This window comes from Dipodomys merriami, unplaced genomic scaffold (assembly GCF_024711535.1).
Source record: "Dipodomys merriami isolate MVZ:Mamm:240054 unplaced genomic scaffold, mDipMer1.0.p SCAF_772, whole genome shotgun sequence".
In the NCBI taxonomy this organism is placed as follows: domain Eukaryota; kingdom Metazoa; phylum Chordata; class Mammalia; order Rodentia; family Heteromyidae; genus Dipodomys; species Dipodomys merriami.
The window spans coordinates 308,943-326,244 of NW_027206371.1; the positions used below are offsets into that span (position 1 = coordinate 308,943).

General features: G+C 43.0%; 1 long non-coding RNA gene across 2 annotated transcripts in view; it reads right to left on the reverse strand.

Annotated features, from left to right (window-relative positions):
- Positions 1–17,302, reverse strand: part of LOC138818526 (uncharacterized) — a 67,122-nt gene that overhangs the window by 23,219 nt on the left and 26,601 nt on the right. The window contains exons 2-3 of one of the 2 annotated variants that reach the window (XR_011369174.1): positions 14,231–14,321; positions 10,270–10,557 (exon numbers count right to left, since the gene is read on the reverse strand). This is a non-coding gene — a long non-coding RNA (uncharacterized lncRNA). Of the gene's footprint in view, positions 1–9,943; positions 10,558–14,230; positions 14,322–17,302 lie in introns of those variants that run through there. The other variant, XR_011369173.1, reaches the window with a different exon arrangement.

Below are 17,302 nucleotides of genomic sequence, written 5' to 3' on the forward strand. Positions count from 1 at the left end.
TTTATCAGCATCCGCCTAGTGTTGGGGTTAATCCCCGGGGTTTGCTCCCGCTAAAAGTTTGGCAGATGGATGTGACTCACATCTCTGAGTTTGGACACCAAAAATATGTACATGTGTCTGTGGACACCTGTTCAGGTGTTATACATGCCACGTCCTCGGCTGGAGAAAAGGCACGCAATGTTATTGCCCATTGTTTGGAGGCCTGGGCAGCCTGGGGAAAACCTTATCAACTTAAGACTGACAATGGACCTGCGTACACAGGACAACAGTTTGCCTCCTTTTGTCATCAAATGGAGGTGCAACTTATACATGGTTTGCCTTACAATCCCCAAGGCCAAGGCATTGTGGAACGTGCTCACCGCAAGATAAAAGAGTGCCTACAATAACAAAAGGGGGGAATTGGCCATGGCCGTACCCCAAAGGAAAGACTTTCTCTTGCTTTATTTACTATTAATTTTTTAAATTTGGATGCTCAGAGTCAATCCGCAGCAGATAGACATAATGAACCTTATGGCCCAGCAAAAGGGATGGTAAAATGGAAGGATGTCTTGACAGGGCTCTGGCGTGGGCCCGATCCCGTACTGACATGGGCACGAGGCTCTGTTTGTGTTTTTCCTCAGGACCAACAAGATCCGGTGTGGGTGCCTGAACGCCTCACTAGAAAAGCCCAGTGTGAAGAGGCACGAGATGCGGGGGGTGATGGTCCTCCTGCTCATCCTTGCGATGGTGCAACTGGGAAGACCAGTACCAAGATGGGGAACCCTGTCTGTGTTCCCGAGACCGATGCCCATACGACATGATGCATAACTGTTTCCTTGATTACAGCCTCTTCGGGTTCTGGTACCGTGACTGGTGTTGTGGCAACTGCTACGGGTTGCGGCGGCCAAAGTGTTAAACCTAAATCTTCTATTACTCACAGGCCTACCTCTGTGCGTGTATCCCCCATTTTTGTTCATTGTGAGTATGGAAGAACTTACCTTGTACATTAACCCAATGCTGGAATGCCTCAAAGTTTAAATATGCTTTAGTTACCCGAATGCCTCGTTGGGTGTCTGTGCCTGAGGATGCTCCTAATGCTATTGACCTAATCATCTTAAGGAGAAGGGCTGGGAAGGTGGCTCAGTGGTAGAGCACTTGCCTTGCATGCCTGAGGCCCTGGGTTCGATTCCTCAGCACCATATAAGCACAATGAAAAAAGCCGGACGTGACGCTGTGACTCAAGTGGTAGAGTGCTGGCCTTGAGCTGAAGAGCTGAGGGACAGCACCCAGACCCAGAGTTCAGGCCCAGGAAAAAACCTATTTAAAAAATGCTGCAAATTTGTCTAAACAGTTGTCTAGTTATCTTTTAGGTAATTGAACTGGGGAGTTCGACAGCCTGATGGAACAGCTCACGGTTGCCATCGTCATGGTGAACTCGACCTGAGTGGATGCTGGATTGGCGGAGGGGTTATCTTCATGTATCTCCGCTGCTATGAATCATCTCAAGGAGGGGGCGGGTTTGGGAGCCCTGATAGGCCTTCTGGTGTTAGCCTCCTTGGTATGTCTGTGGTGCATTTGCCAAATTAGAGGTTCTCAGCATCGCAGTGCAGCCATGATTATCCAAGCCTTTACAGTCATTGGAGCAGGTCAGTCCCCCTAAGCGTGGCTTGCCACCCTAAAACAATGAACACAGATTGCAAAGCCAAAGTACTGCAGTCGAGAGGCATGAGTTTTGCCCTCGAGGAGAGCATGTTTGATTGCACACGGGTTCGATTCGCCTTTTCCCGTCCTTGTGAAAAACGAATCAATGGACAGGCTGAGTCATCCCTAGAGAAGGTACCCTCTGGGAGAAGGCTTGTATGCAGTCCTTGCATTGCACAACAGGGATCAGACCTCTGTTCTCATCTGTGTTCTTTAAACAAAAAAGGGGGAACTGTAGAGAGCTGCGAGAGGCCGCACCTGGAAGATGGCGCCGGCTTCCGCCCTCCGCCTTCCCGATGGCAAGTGCTCTCGTGGTAAACAACTCCTGATATGGCTAAGGCAAAGAATCTGGCTTGCTTCCGCGCACCTGAACCTATTGGCGGTTCCCACGTGGCGTATCAGGGTTGGCTACCCAGCGGGTACTTAAGGCTGTGGGGAATTCTCCCCGGGGTTGGGGTCACAAGATTAAAAAAAAAGGTCCTGAATAAACGGCAGAGAGAAGAGTCCAGTGTCGAGTCTCCTTGCTGGTCGAGGCGGTAGCGACATATGGATATACCTGTATTATACCATAACTATGCTGTAAAAATAAACCTATTAGAAAATTTAAATTTGTTTTCTTTTGTAGCTCAGTACCAGAAGCTCAGGCCTATAATACTACTTACTCAAGAGACACTTCTCATCAATTCACCAGGAAAAAGCTGGGAGTGAAAGTGTTGCTCAAGTGGCAGAGTGCCCGCCACAAAACTAAAAGCTAAAACAAAAAGCTTGAGCCCTGTATTTAAACAGAATACTGGACCAAACTATTTCTTTTGTGTCCCTGTCTAACTTCTATCTTTCTAGAGTGAACTGAATCAGTACTGTTTCATTTTTACCAGAGAAAAAATTGGATCTGAAAATGGTGCTGGGAAAACTAGATATTCACCTTGAGAAGATTGAAACTCAGTTGCTATCTCTTACACCATACCACCTACACACACACACACACACACACATGTCGCTACCGCCTCGACCAGCAAGGAGACGCGACACTGGACTCTTCTCTCTGCCGTTTATTCAGGACCTTTTTTTTTTAATCTTGTGATCCCAACCCCGGGGAGAATTCCCCACAGCCTTAAGTACCCGCTGGGTAGCCAACCCTGATACGCCACGTGGGAACCACCAATAGGTTCAGGTGCACGGAAGCAAGCCAGATTCTTTGCCTTAGCCATATCAGGAGTTGTTTACCACGAGAGCACTCACCATCGGGAAGGCGGAGGGCAGAAACCGGCACCATCTTCCAGGTGCGGCCTCTCGCAGCTCTCTACACACACACACACACACACACACACACACACACACACACACACACACACACACACACACACACATTAATTCAATTTAATCAAAAGATCAGTGCTAGAGAACCTGCTATTGATTACATGTAACACTCAGTTAGCCCCTTCCAAGTCAAATCTCTGGGGTTAGGGAGTGAACTCCAGGCCAGACACACACTAGGCAATGCTCTAACATTTGAACTGTGCTTCTATCCCTTTTTTATTTAATATTTTTGAGAGGGTCTTACTACCTTGCTTCAAAGTGCCACTGAATGTATAATATCCTTGCACTGTTCCCCAAAAGCCCAAATTACAGCCTCTGCCAACATTTCCAGTTTTTCTCATTTTTCTTCCTATCTTCCACACACATAATCTCACTTCAGAAGATACTTTTCTCAGGTATTTGTTCTGATGAAAAACTGACTACTTGCCGGGTGCTAGTGGCTCACACCTGTAATTCTAGCTACTCAGGAGGCTGAGATCTAAGGATCACAGTTCAAAGCCAGCCCAGCAGAAAAGTCAGTGAGACTCTTATCTCAAATTAACCACTAGAATACCGGAAGTGGTGCTGTGGCTCAAGCAGTAGAATGTTCGCCTTGAGCTGAAGAGCACAGGGATAGTGCCCAAGTCCAGAGTTCAAGCCCCACGACTTACGAAAAACAAACAAAAAACCTGACTACATGCAACCCAATTAATATGCAGCAATCCCTTGTATTTGATGCACTGACATTTTATAATCTAAAAAGAAAACAAAAAAATCCACTTAAAGTTCTATGAGGGCAGAGTGAGAAAGGTGAGGGGCCCTGGGATTAGACATGTGGAACTCCTGACCTAAGTGGCAGAGTAAGCACCTTCCCCACATCAGGACCTTCATGACACCAAATCTGCACCTTTGTCCTCTGTCAGTGTCCACAATGACTACCCCACTCATATCTGCCACCATTTTCAACTTGAGAGAAGCTTTTGGTTGCCAAGATGCTCAATGACAGAGCTCCCAGAGAAGGGGCTGCTTGCTGGACAGGAAGGCAGTGGTCTCTCCTGCTGCTGAGGTGTTTCCCTTGGAGGCACTTGGCCAACACCCTGCCCAGCACCAAGTTCCACCAGAGCTAGGTCATCAGCAACCTGAAGGGTGAGCCAGTCCCAGTCTTGTACTCTAGGGACAGCAGCTTCAGAGACTGCTCTTTCTCACAGGTGCTGAGCAGCTGCTGCCCAATCAGAAGCAGACCAAAAGAGGCAGGTCAACTCCAGTCTCTATAAGAACTAGCTGTTCCTCCAATTTGAAGAAAACACCTATAAATATAGAGACAAGTGTCACTTCATGCACAGCATCCACAAGCTCCACAGCCTAGCCTGCCATCCCAAGTGCAAGATCTAGTACCTTCCATGTCACCAACCTTTGCCTCTATGTGCCCTGCTGCCACTTCATCCACAAAGCCAAGGAACACAGAGCCCTGGCCAGGACCTTTCTGCAGACCTTCCCTATCTCCAGCATAGCTTTAGCTTTGCTGGATTTTCCAGTGCCAATGAGACTGCTGCCACCACAAGGCTGCTAGATAGCCCCACGTCGATCATCCCAACACCCATCCTGATTGCCGATGACCTCCTGGGCTCACCCAACCTTCCTGATGGCACCAATAACCCCTTCACCTTCTAGAGTCAGGTATTTGTTCTTTACCTCTTTCATGGGGCTGCCTTTCATGTCTACCCCATCACCTTCCTATTCTGATCCATGTCTGAGTTCTCTCACATGTTTGATTCTCATGCCACCCCTCAGAATTCTCTCTTGGGTCAAGGCTACCTGTGCAGTACAGCAGGAGCCATGCTAGGTCAGATTCCCCCATCTTGGACAATTCAGGAGACCTGCCCATTTTCAGAAAACTGTCCATCTCATATGACTAAAGCACCAGGGTAAGGAGGGACACCCCCAATCCATTCCTTCTACTCCCCTTCCTCCTGCACCACATCCTAGATCCAATTAATCACCAAAAAACCTGGAAGTGACCTGTATTTCAAGTGGTACAGTACTAGCTTCATGCTAAATGAAGCTCAAGGATAGCTCCTATCCTGAATTCAAGCACCAAGACCACCACAGAACATCAACAATAAAAAGATGAGTGATTTGGAAATGGAAAAAGGCCTTTAAATTCAAGTAGATCCACTGAAATGGAAAAAATAACCCTGTCCTATGACTAAAGGACTCAATATTGTACTTTATTTTACTTTTTATCAGTTGTGGAGCTTTAGTCATGGCCTGGGCAACGTCCCAGAACTTTTTTGCTCAAGACTAGCACTCTACTTCTTTAAGCAACAGCTACACATCTGGTTTTGGGGGTGGTTAATTAGAATAAGAATATCACAGACTTTCTTGCTCAGGCTGGCTTTGAATTGTGATCCTCAGATCTCAGCCTCCTAGAAGCTAGGATAACAAATGTGAGTCACCAGTGCCCAGCTAGGACTTAATATTTCTAAAAGAGGGCTGGGAAGTTGGCTCAGTGGTAGAGCACTTGCATTGCATGCCTGAGGCCCTGGGTTCAATTCCTCAGCACCACATAAGCAAAAAGAAAAAAGCCAGAAGTGGCGCTATGGCTCAAGTGGTAGAGCGCTAGCCTTGAGCTGAATTGCTGAGGGACAGCGCCCAGGCCCAGAGTTCAGGCCCCACAACCGGACCCAAAAAAATAAAATATTTCTAAAAGAGCAGTACTTTTCAAATTGCCTTTGCATTCAAAATACCCCTTACAAGATTGTGACCTGGGTTTAAATTAATTGCAAAATTCATTCTAAAATGTGTAAGGGACTATAAGAAATCCTAAACAAACTAATTGGATACTGCAAAAACAAGAGGAAGTTAAGTAGGGGAGGATGACTCACATCTGTGATCTTTGCTACACAGAAAGAAGAGATCTGAGGACGGTAATTCAAAACCCACCTGAGGAAGAAAAACCTTTCCAAAAATTATTTCCAAAAAAACAACAACAAATATCCAAAATTGGAGCTATGGACATGAGAAAAAACTGTTCAAGGACAGTATTAACATGTACTTTTCCTTTTTCCTGTTTTTCTTTAGTTTAAAATTGCCATTGCCCAAATTTTGTTTCTCTGATATATTTATCTTTCATGCCACCTTGGAATTTGAACTCAGGACCTTGCTCTCTTGCTTATTTTTTGTTCAACGCTTGTACATAGAACTTTAGCTACACCTCTAGTTCCTGACTTTTACTGATTCATTGAATAAGGGTCTTTAAGATTTGTCTGCAGGTGCTGCTTTGAACCTCCATCTTTAGAATATGCCACTTTAGAAGCTACAATTAGTGAGATGGTCCATGACACCTGGCAAGTCATTTTCCATTTACACAAGTCTTCTTTCTCCTATTTATGATGTATTTTATGTCAGTGTTCATATTTCTTATGTATCTTTTTTCCAAATTTTTTATTGTGATTGATTACATAATTTCATAAATTTCAAAGTATTTTGGGATAATGATGCTTAGTTAAAGTCACAAACACATTCTAACACTCATGCGACAAATTGCCTATCATGGTCCATGAAGTGTATGATTTCTATGGGCTTTGACTATACAGTTATTTCTTCCATATTGAGTGATATTGCATAGTGTCAGCTGTTTTCTCTTTCCCACTCATTTCCTCCCTCCCATCGCTGCCTTTAAGTTGCTTGGTTTGTTTTGATCAATGTCCGGTGCAGCCGATGGGTCCCACTGTTGTATGTTTTCCCGTTTCCCTCTAGTTCTGTGTCCTCCTCCTAGTTTCCCTCCGATGTGCACATATATACCATATGTGGTCAGCGGCATGGGGTCATTTAGTAATCATTGGACTAGATGAGTGGGGGTCTTTTGTTTCTCGAGTCTTGTTTACTGTGTTGTATCACCTTATGTTCTGGATTTAACATCCACTTATCAGGGAGACCATGTGCCATTTGTCTCTTTCCTCTTGGCTTACCTCACTCAACATGATTTCTTCTAGTTCTATCCATTTCCCTGTGAATGCCATTATTTTATTCTTTCTAATGTCAGCATAATATTCCATTGGATATAAATACAATTTTTGATCCATTCATCTGTAGTGAGAGCATCTGGGTTTTTTCCATATCCTGGCTATTGTGAACAGTGCTGCAATAAACATGTAGGTGCATATGTCCTTGTATCCTGGTTCCTGTTGTTCAGGATAGATGCCTAAGAGTGGTTAGTGCATGGTGACAGGCTGGAGTCCACTTTTAGTTTTCTGCATGTGGCCGCCCAGTTTTCCCAGCACCAGTAGTTGAAGAGGCTGTGCTTCTTCCACTGTATGTGTTTGGCTCCTTTGTCAATTATCAGCTGATTATAGGCATGTAGTTTTATTTCTGGATCTTCTATTCTATTCCCTTGGTCTTTGGGGGTCTGTTTCTTTTTTGGGGGGGTCTGGTCATGGGGCCTGAACTCTGGGCCTGGGTGCTGTCCCTCAGCTCTTCAGCTCAAGGCTAGTGCTCTACCACTTGAGCCATAGCGCCACTTCCGGCTTTTTTCTTTTTGCTTATGTGGTGCTGAGGAATCGAACTCAGGGTCTCAGGCATGCAAGGCAAGTGCTCTACCACTGAGCCACCTTCCCAGCCCCTCAGGGGTCTGTTTTTGTGCCAGTACCATGCTGTCTTTGTCATTATGGCTCTATAATAGAGTTTGAAGTCAGGCATCGAGATCCCTCCCATGTTTTCTTTTTTGCCTAGAATTATTTTGGCTATTCTAGTTCTTTTGATGTCCATATGAATTTTTGGACTGTTTTCTTTCTGTATTTCAGCAATGTACATCATTGGGATTTTAATAGGAATTGCATTAAATTTGTATATTAATTTTGGCATTTTCACTACATTGTCTGCCTATCCAAGAACAGGGAAGGTCTTTCCACTTTCTGGTGTCCTCTATAATTTCTTTCTTTAAGTTTTTATAGTTTTCATTAAACAGTTCTTTTGCATCTTTGGTTAGGCTAATTCCTAAATATTTTATTTGGGGGGGGGTATTGTGAATGAGGCCGTTTCCTTGATTTCCCTTTGTGTACAGGAAGGCAACTGATTTTTGTGGGTTGATTTTGTATCCTGCTACTTTGCTGAATTAGTTTATAAGTTCCAAGAGCTTGAGGGTGAAGTTTTTGGGATCATGGAGGTATAGTATCCTGTCATCTGCCCAAAGAGATAATTTAACTTCTTCCTTCCCTATGCGGATCCCTTTAATGTCTTTTTCTTGCCTTATTGCTCTGGCTAAGGTTTCCAGAAGTATATTGAAGAAGAGTGGAGAAAGTGGGAATCCTTGCCTTGTTCCTGATTTTAGGAGAATTGGTTGTTTTCCCCATTAAGTATAATATTGGCTGTTGGTCTGTCGTATATGGCATTTATTGTTTTAAGGAATGTTCCTTCTATTCCTATTTTTCCCAGAGCTTTTAACATGAATATTGTCTCATATCAAAAGCTTTTTTTCTGCATCAATGGAGATAATCATGTGGCTCTTGACCTTGGGTCTGTTGATATGATGGATTACATTTATTAAATTATGTAGGTTAAACCATCCATGCATCTCTGAGATGAAGCCTACTTGGTCATGATGTATGTTTTTTTTATATGTTTCTGGATTCTGTTGGATAGAATTTTGTTAATGATCTTTGTCTGTGTTCATCAAGAAGATTGGTCTGTAGTTTTTTGTTGTTGCTGTTGTTGGGTCTTTGCTTGGGTTGGGGATGAGTGTGATATTGGCATCGTAGAATGAGTTTTGGATAGCTCCCTCTTTTTCTATTTCATAGAAGAGGCTGAGGAGTATGGTATTAGTTCCTCATTAAAAGTCTTACATAATTCCGTAGTGAATGCATCTTGTCCTGGGCTTTTCCTTGTTGGAAAACTTCTGATTGCTTCCTTTATCTCATTGTAAGATATTGGCTTTTTTAATTGATTCGTTCTTTGCTCAGATTGGGTAACTTGTATTTCTCTAAAAATGCTTCCATTTCTGATAGGTTTTCTTTCTTTAGAGAGTATGGATTCTGGATATAGTTCTGTAGAATTGCTTGGATGTCTTGGGTATTTGTTGTGATTTTTCCCGTGGCATCCCTGATCTTGTTAATTTGGGTTTCCTCTCTTAAGTAATCTTGCCAAAGGTCCATCAATTTTATGTATTTTTTTTAAAAAAACAGCTTTTTGTTTTATTAATTTTATTTATAATTTTCTTAATCTCTAGCTCATTAATTTCAGCTCTTAATTTGGTAATCTGGTTCCGTCTAGTAACTTTAGGTTCCACTTTTTTCATGTTTTTCTAGTAGTTTACAACATGGGATTATTTACTTAGTCCATCTCTATTTTCTTGATGTGGACACTGAGGGCAATAAATTTGCCCCCTCAGGAATGCTTTTGCTGTGTCCCACAGGTTTCTTGATGTGTATTCATTTTCATTGAATTGTGGGATCCTATGTATCTTGTTAAATATTTTCTCCCCAAACTAGGTTTTTGATGTTATTTAGGGTGAAATTTTCTTAGATGTTTGCATGAAGCACAATGGATGTGTAATGATACTTGAATTCACTGTTGGAAGAGAGTCCCATGTACCACTACATTTACTCTGGAATTTGTCCCAATTGACAGATTATGAGCTTGAGGATCAAGGAGGAACACCTCTCTAGGATGTCTGGTCTGCTATGTCTGCTATGTCCTAGAGCTAGAGGCATGGCCTGGACTTTTGCCACTGCCTATGCATTTAATAGTTGCCTCTATATTCAGTAGATTCTCTTGTACAGCTACAGGTATTTCAACCCACTCAGGACCCATGTGCCTGGGTCATCAGATAATAGGAAGAAAAAATCCACAGTATATAGGATTCAAGAATTGTACAACATAAATATTGACATTTTAATAGAGTTAGAAGAGTAAATAAAATAAACATTTTACATCAATCATGACAAAAAGTAAAATAGATATTTTCCCAGGGAGGGGAGAAGGAACCTATAACACTAGATCTTCCTATAAGTTGCCTATAAGCAGAAATGCTAGGTCAGGCTAGTCAAAGGGATCTACCACCTCATTACAGAAAGGCTTCTCTTCCTGAGTTGAGGGAGGGACATATTCAAATTTCTCCATTGGAGACTGGTTTTCCTGCAGCAGATACTCTGTGAGGACAGACTCCCTTTCCTCAACCGAATCAAGCTTTGAGACATCACTTATTGGTGCTTCTGAACACAGACTGGGGAAATTTTCCTCAAACCCCACAAGTGCTGGTTTATCCTTCTTGCCAAGACATGTCCTGATTTGACTCACCTGGAGCTGATCTAGGCAGACTGTGAAAGTCAAGTGAATAAATTCTGGATCTTCTTCCACTGGAGTACCTGCAGGTTCATCTGCGTCATGTGTAGGGTTCAGAACAAGTGGGACATCCACAGGACTCGAAATCTGCTTGGTCTTTTCTGTAAATGGCCTTATCTGCTCTACATTCACATTCTTTCTGGAGTCCAGTGATGACTCCAGATCTCCATCATCACCATTGGTGACGCCACTGAGGGTTCTTTATTTCGAATTCAGAGAAAGCTGCTCTATGGTGATCGAAACCTGAGAATGTAAATAAGTAAAGGATTCTTAGAGTGGAGTCTATAAGTTCAGGTGTAATTAAACTGCCATGAGGTTTTAATGAAGAAAGCTATTGAACTTGAGTTTGGACTGAACAGTGGTGAGAAGGTAGGGAGTTTCTAATCAGCACCGATGCCTGAATATTTTCAAAAAGAAACAGGCATTACCTGGCAGAGAATATCCATAAAAGGACATTTTGTCAAGCTGGGTAGTACTAAGGGCTCCTGGCCAATCACCATCCTGAGAAGCCCATCCCTAGGGGCCTAGTTTCGATCACTACTCACAAAGTCTTGGCACCTATACAAGGACTCCTCTTTTTTCTAGCTCTGATAAATCATGTGTCACTCCATTGGTCAAGAAGGATGTGTAAGAGGAAGAGCAAGTCCAAGAATGCAAGTTGAATATGACATAGTATATGAGTTTATTCAGGGTGTCTTGGTTCCTGGGCTCATAGAAGTCATCAGTGGAAAAGTCCATCCGCAAAGTGAAGATGGAATAAAGGGTTCTGGGAGCAGATTGGTGGCAAGGTGAGAACCTGCCCTCCCCCTTCTCTGCCTCCCATAGCCCCTTTCTTACAAACCCCATGCAGAGGCTGTCCATCCTCTATGCAGAGGTGCATTTATTAGGAAGTGGGAGGAGATTCCTAGGATTAGGATGCTTCTCACAACCCAGTTCTAAGAAGCTGCTGCAAGACAATTCTCCAAATTTCTCACTGTGGGTTGTTCCCCCCAGGATATGATTCTCTGCACACAATATTCCCTGTCATTGATGAGAGACCACAACCACACCCACACCTATGCCATCTGCCAACTACTAAAGTCCCAAGCCTTAACTCCCTGGTGGAAATCATAAATAGTGTGCAAAGGAGAAATGTGTACTTTGAATCAGAAGCCTCAAAGATACCCAGTTTGCTAGGAGAGGCCTTCTCTTTGTGCCAGAGTTCACTTACTTCTTGTTCATCTTCCTTACAGTTAGGGCAGAGGGATCTGTACCTATGGGAGGACAGGAGAACATCACTTTAATGGCTCCTCTTTTCAGAACTAACAGGACACCTAAGGATCTGGCTAAGTCCCAGATGGGAATGTGAAACTGAGAGACAACAGTGAAGTATGTCTATTCAGTCCTGTGAAAATTCTGCTAAGAGGCTTATAGAAGTCTGTTCAAAGTAAATGTGCCAATGGTTCACCTCCAATCTTAGCTAATCAGGATGCAGAGATCTGAGAATCACCGTTTGAAGCAAGTCTGGCAGAAAAATTTGAAGACCCTTATCTAAAAGGCAGAAATGACCCTGTGACTCAAATGGTAGAGTGCTAGCTGTGAGCACCAAAATATTGGTACTTAGACCCTGAGTTCAAGTAGCAAGACATAAAAAGTAAATGGTTCAGGGCTTACAAATGGAAGGCATCCCTACTGGCTCAGAAGTCATTTATCCACCTTTGACACCCTAGCCCTTTCTCTGATTACATTATTTCACAGGCCTCCACGATTACTACTGAAAACTTATTTACAAATGGTAAATGTGATTTCCTGGAGCCTCAGCTAGGTGAGAGCTACTGGCTCATGCCTGTAATCCTGGTTTGTCACAGATTTCTAAAGCTCCAGTAGCTTCTGAGGGAAATGAAATGTCCTGGCTGGCCAGTCTTAAGAAATTAGTCATGGTGTGTTTTTCTTTGTCTTATGCCAAGTTCTTGTGAGAAGACCCCAGTGAAACAAACAGTCTCAGATTGGAGCCAGTACTCCCAAGACTCATCCATGAGGGCTGGCTGAGAAGCCCCAGATTGAAAGAGGAGCACTCACTTTTTAAACATAACAGCCAGCACTTGCTCCATTTTCCCACAGCCTATGGTTGTATAGGAAGTTTTGAATAAAGAAGAGATCTCCTTTCTGGTGGGCAGGGACTAGGTTAATCACAAGCATCTCCAGGCCTGCCTCCAAGCTCCATAATTTACAGGGTATATCCCAGGTTGGAGCCGACTCCTTTTCACACTAAGGTGGTAAAAAGAATGGATCTTTCAAACATGGAATTGGGAGCACACTTCAAATTGAGTAACTGTAATAGAGTGGATTGAAAACTACGTAGAAAGAATTATTTCAATATAGACACTTAAAAGCACACAAGAAGATGGTTCTAGTCTGAGTAGGATGAGATCAAATAGGTTTCCTATCATGATTACACCTCGCCTGAGTTGCTCTGTATTTCTCTTGGTTTCTACTTGGACAAAGGCCTGAGAAACTAGATTTGGTTCTTGGCACTGATCCAATGTCTGAAGCTTTGAGTGATGCACTCACTCTTGCCTGAGACCAGAGTCTCCTGACTTTTTTTGGGGGGGGGGCATCATGGGGCCTGAACTCTGGGCCTGGGCGCTGTCCCTCAGCTCTTCAGCTCAAGGCTAGTGCTCTACCATTTGAGCCACAGCACAACTTCCAGCTTTTTTCTTTTTGCTTATGTGGTGCTGAAGAATTGAACCCAGGGCCTCACGCATGCAAGGCAAGCACTCTACCACTGAGCCACCTTCCCAGCCCCAAGTCTCCTGACTTTTGAACACAGAATAAGAACATCTTTCTTGTTCCAGAGCCACAGGCCAAATGAGCTGATTTGAGCAAACTTTCATAGTTTGCTATCACAGTTCCATGTTCTAATCCACTGTGAGGGAGGCAAGGTCACCTCTCAGGTTCCAATAATCTAAGCTGCTTGCTCACGTAAGACCTTCCCCAAAACAAACGAGTCTGAAATCACCACTTCAACATCACAATATACACATATGGACATAGTAAACAGCATACCTTGTTTGTCGAATCCCCTAGGTACTGGCATGGTCTCAGCTTCAAGGAGCCATTCTTAGGTCAGATCCATGCCTTATTAGTCACTATTCCTATCACTCGGCACAAATCATTTTACTTCTCAGTGCACTCTCAGCCTGCTATGTGCTTCCTGCACATGTTTTTTACATCTATATCTTAGGACATTATTTTGTTTCTGTATCCTAATCTTCTGTTTGCCCTTAAGGGCAATCATCAGCAAAATATGCAAGTACCTAGAGGTGGGAAGATCAAAGAAGCATTGGTAAACAAACATTACACACATAGATATTTTTACAGGTGTCCATTCTTGTAAGAAAAAAGACTTTTTTTATTCTGTTGCCAAATATTTTATGAAGTAGGGAAGGGGAGAAGGAAAAGGTGCTGCATTGTTTTTATTGTTATGATAACTATTATTTTAAGAATACTACAGCATTTAAGGAATGTTATATGTAAAGCTAGATAGAAAACTGCTATTTAGTTTTTTTTTACAAGCTATTTGTTTATACAGTACTTGCCTCTGAAGTCTTGGCTTCTGTGTGCCATGATCTATCCTTTTCCTTCAAGAAATACAAAAATGAATTTCACAAATTGCAGAGATGTTGTCCAATCTCTGGATGTGAATGTAAAATACAATGTTGCTTTAGAGAGAGAGAGAGAGAGAGAGAGTGAGAGAGAGAGAGAATATGTGTGTGTGTGTGTATGTGTATGTGTGCATGCTCACACACTCACATGAATGTTTTAGGCTTGTGCTCACGGTTACCTTGAGTATCTTCTGCTCAAAACTAGTGCTCTACTACCTAAGCCAAAACTCCACTTCCAGCTTATTGTAATTAATTGGAGATGAGAGACTCACAGAGTTTCTTGCCCAATCTGGATTGGAACTGAATCTTCAGTTTTCAATGTCCTGTGTTGCTGGGATTACAGGTAAGAGCCACCAGAATCTGCTGAGAGATCACGAAGGTTGCAAGTTTCAGTCAAGCTTCACAAAACACAATATCCAGCAACTCTAAATCCCTACATGATGGAATATGATGGAATGAGGGTAAATTAGGGGGATAGTATACTAGCATAACTTACATCATACTCTGGTCTCAATATCTACCATCACAAAACCAAACAAAATGAGGCAATTTAAAAAAAAATCCATCTTATAATAATTTAATTGTGAAAATAATTAAAAAGGGAAAATATTCATATTTATAGGGGATAGTGGATGGCAGAATAAGTAAAGGAAAATTGTATACTGCAGGAAAATTATTCTCTGGTATTGTCATGGTGGATATATGGTAATGCTTTACAAAGCAGCAATAAATAAAGATATATCTACTACCTATAATCTAACATGTCTCTATCCCTATCCACTTCCAATCCTTTAGTGAACATTATCAATTTATGGATGTTTATGGTATATTCCAAAATAACAAGTAGAGTCACGATGTTACCAAATTACATTGGTAATCAAAGTTTTAAGAGATGAAAGTGCGCTGGGAAGGTCGCTCAGTGGTAGAGCGCTTGCCTTGCATGCCTGAGACCCTGGGTTGGATTCCTCAGCACCACATCAGCAAAAAAAGAAGAAGAAAAAATACATGCAGACAAGGCAAAACTTTCAGGTTCCCTTCTAATTACTTCTAAAACCCACAACATAAAAGATCTCATTGAGATAAACAGATGGACACACAACTGTAATCCCTTTACTCAGAAGGTTTTGGCAGGAGGATTGGAGTATGACTCAAATGTGTTTGACACACCAAGACCTAAGGCAAAGCACATCAGTCCCATGAACTCCTGCCTTATCTTCTTTACTCCCTAGGTCCAGGATTATGGTGTTCACCACATCACAACCTGTTTAGTTATTTTAAGAAACAGATGGATGCCGGGCACTGGTGGCTCACGCCTGTAATCCTAGCTACTCAGGATGCTGAGATCTGAGGATCTCGGTTCAAAGCCAGCCAGGGCAGGAGAGACCGTGAGACTCCTATCTCCAATAAAAACCACCAGAAAACCGGAAGTGGCACTGTAGCTCAAGTGGTAGAGTGCTCGCCTTGAGCTGAAGAGCTGAGGGACAGTGCCCAGGCCCAGAGTTCAAGCCCCATGACCGAAAAAAAAAAAAAAAAAAAAGAAACAGATGGTTTTCCCTGATGCAAAGGGTCAGAAAAGGGTAAATGGTGTTCAGAGTCCTTTGGTGGAAACCAAGTCCTTAGCACAAAATGCAGGGATGTTCTTATTGGTCTGTTCCAATGTAAACACAGCAGATGGGCTCCTAACCCCAAGCCCCTGGACAGCAATGTCTCTGTGCAATACTAGGGTGAAGGCAGTTCCAGACACCAGAGGAAGAGCTGATTCTATGTGAGGTTGAAATACAGCAGGGTCAAGCTTACTTCTCAATACACACACACCACCACTACCCTTACCACCATTACCACTACCACTACCACACTAAAGAGTCTTTAGCATTCTGGCCATCTGCCTCTCCCCAAAACTTATGCTATTATACAAGTTATTCCAAGACAAACTCATCAGTGTTGAAGGGATTGAGTTGCCACTGTTCTTTCTACACCTTCCAGTGTTTCGTGTTTCAAACTAGAAAGGTCTAAGGTGACCACATAACTGCCTAAGTTGAAATGATGTTTGCATGGAGACCTAGCTATGTCATGTTGGACAAGCTGCATAACTTCAATCCTTGGGGTTTTTTAATCTGCAAATAAATAGGGATTAGTATAGGGGTGCATGCCTGTTTACCTATTTATGGACAGAAGGAGAATAGCAGACCACAGCCAAACCAATGTGAAAGAAAATGGGAAGAAGCAAAAGGACTGGAAGCGTGGCTACAGTGGTAATGTTGAGGTGCTGCCCTAACTTGTGGAGAGCCCTGAACATAATACCACTGGAATTCACCAAAGCAAATTGAAATACCTCAGAATGCCTGATAAAATGTCTGTAATAAATAATGAAAATATAAACGTGTCACACATCCCCTCACCCCCTAGTCCTCATATCCTATGCAGGACAGAGCTGAAAGCTCAGTAAAGACTTGGTGCTAAGGATACAGGCCTGGGATGGGCCTAGTGTGGCCAGAGTTGCTCTGACAGGTACAAGTTACCAAGCAAGAATGCATAGGTTGTCCTTCCTCACACATGTGTTCATTGCCTTCTCCAGGCTACGGGATGAACATGTCTGAAAGCACAGATAAAAATGTGCTATGCAGCTGGGAATATGGTTTAGTGATAGAATGCTTGCCTAGCATGCATGAAAGTCTGGGTTCGATTCCCCAGTACCATATAAACAAAACAAACAAAAGAAAGGTAGAAATTGCAATGTGGCTCAAGTGGTAGAATGCTAGCCTTGAGCAAAAATAGGCTCAGGAACAGTGCCCAGGCCCTGAATTCAAGCCCCAGGGTTGGCAAAACCAAAAACAATAATAATTTTTAAAAAAAAACTTGGTACTGCCATGTACCAAACTTGGTACTGCCTCACGCCTATAATCCTAGCTACTCAGGATGCTGAAATCTGAGGATTGTGGTTCAAAGCCAGCCTGAGAAAGAAAGTCTAGGTGACACTTATCTCCAATTAGCCACCAGAAAACTGGATGTGGCACTGTGGCTCAGATGGTAGAATGTGTGCCTTGAGCTGAAGAGCTCAGGGACAGCACCCAGGCCCTGAATTCCAGCCCCAGAACTGACAAATTAATTAAGTAACATTTTTTTCCACACATATCCTGAGCTCCCAACCCCACAACTACTGAATATAATATGACCAAAATGCAAACTTAAAGTGCACTGAAGACTCAGAGGCCTGGGTAGGAACCTAGAGTCACCAAAGTTGTTCTGGTTATCACCAACGCACCGAGCAGGAAGGGACTGGATGTCCTTTCTCACATACACCTTCACCTCCTTCTCCAGGCCGCAGAATGAACATGAAAGTATAG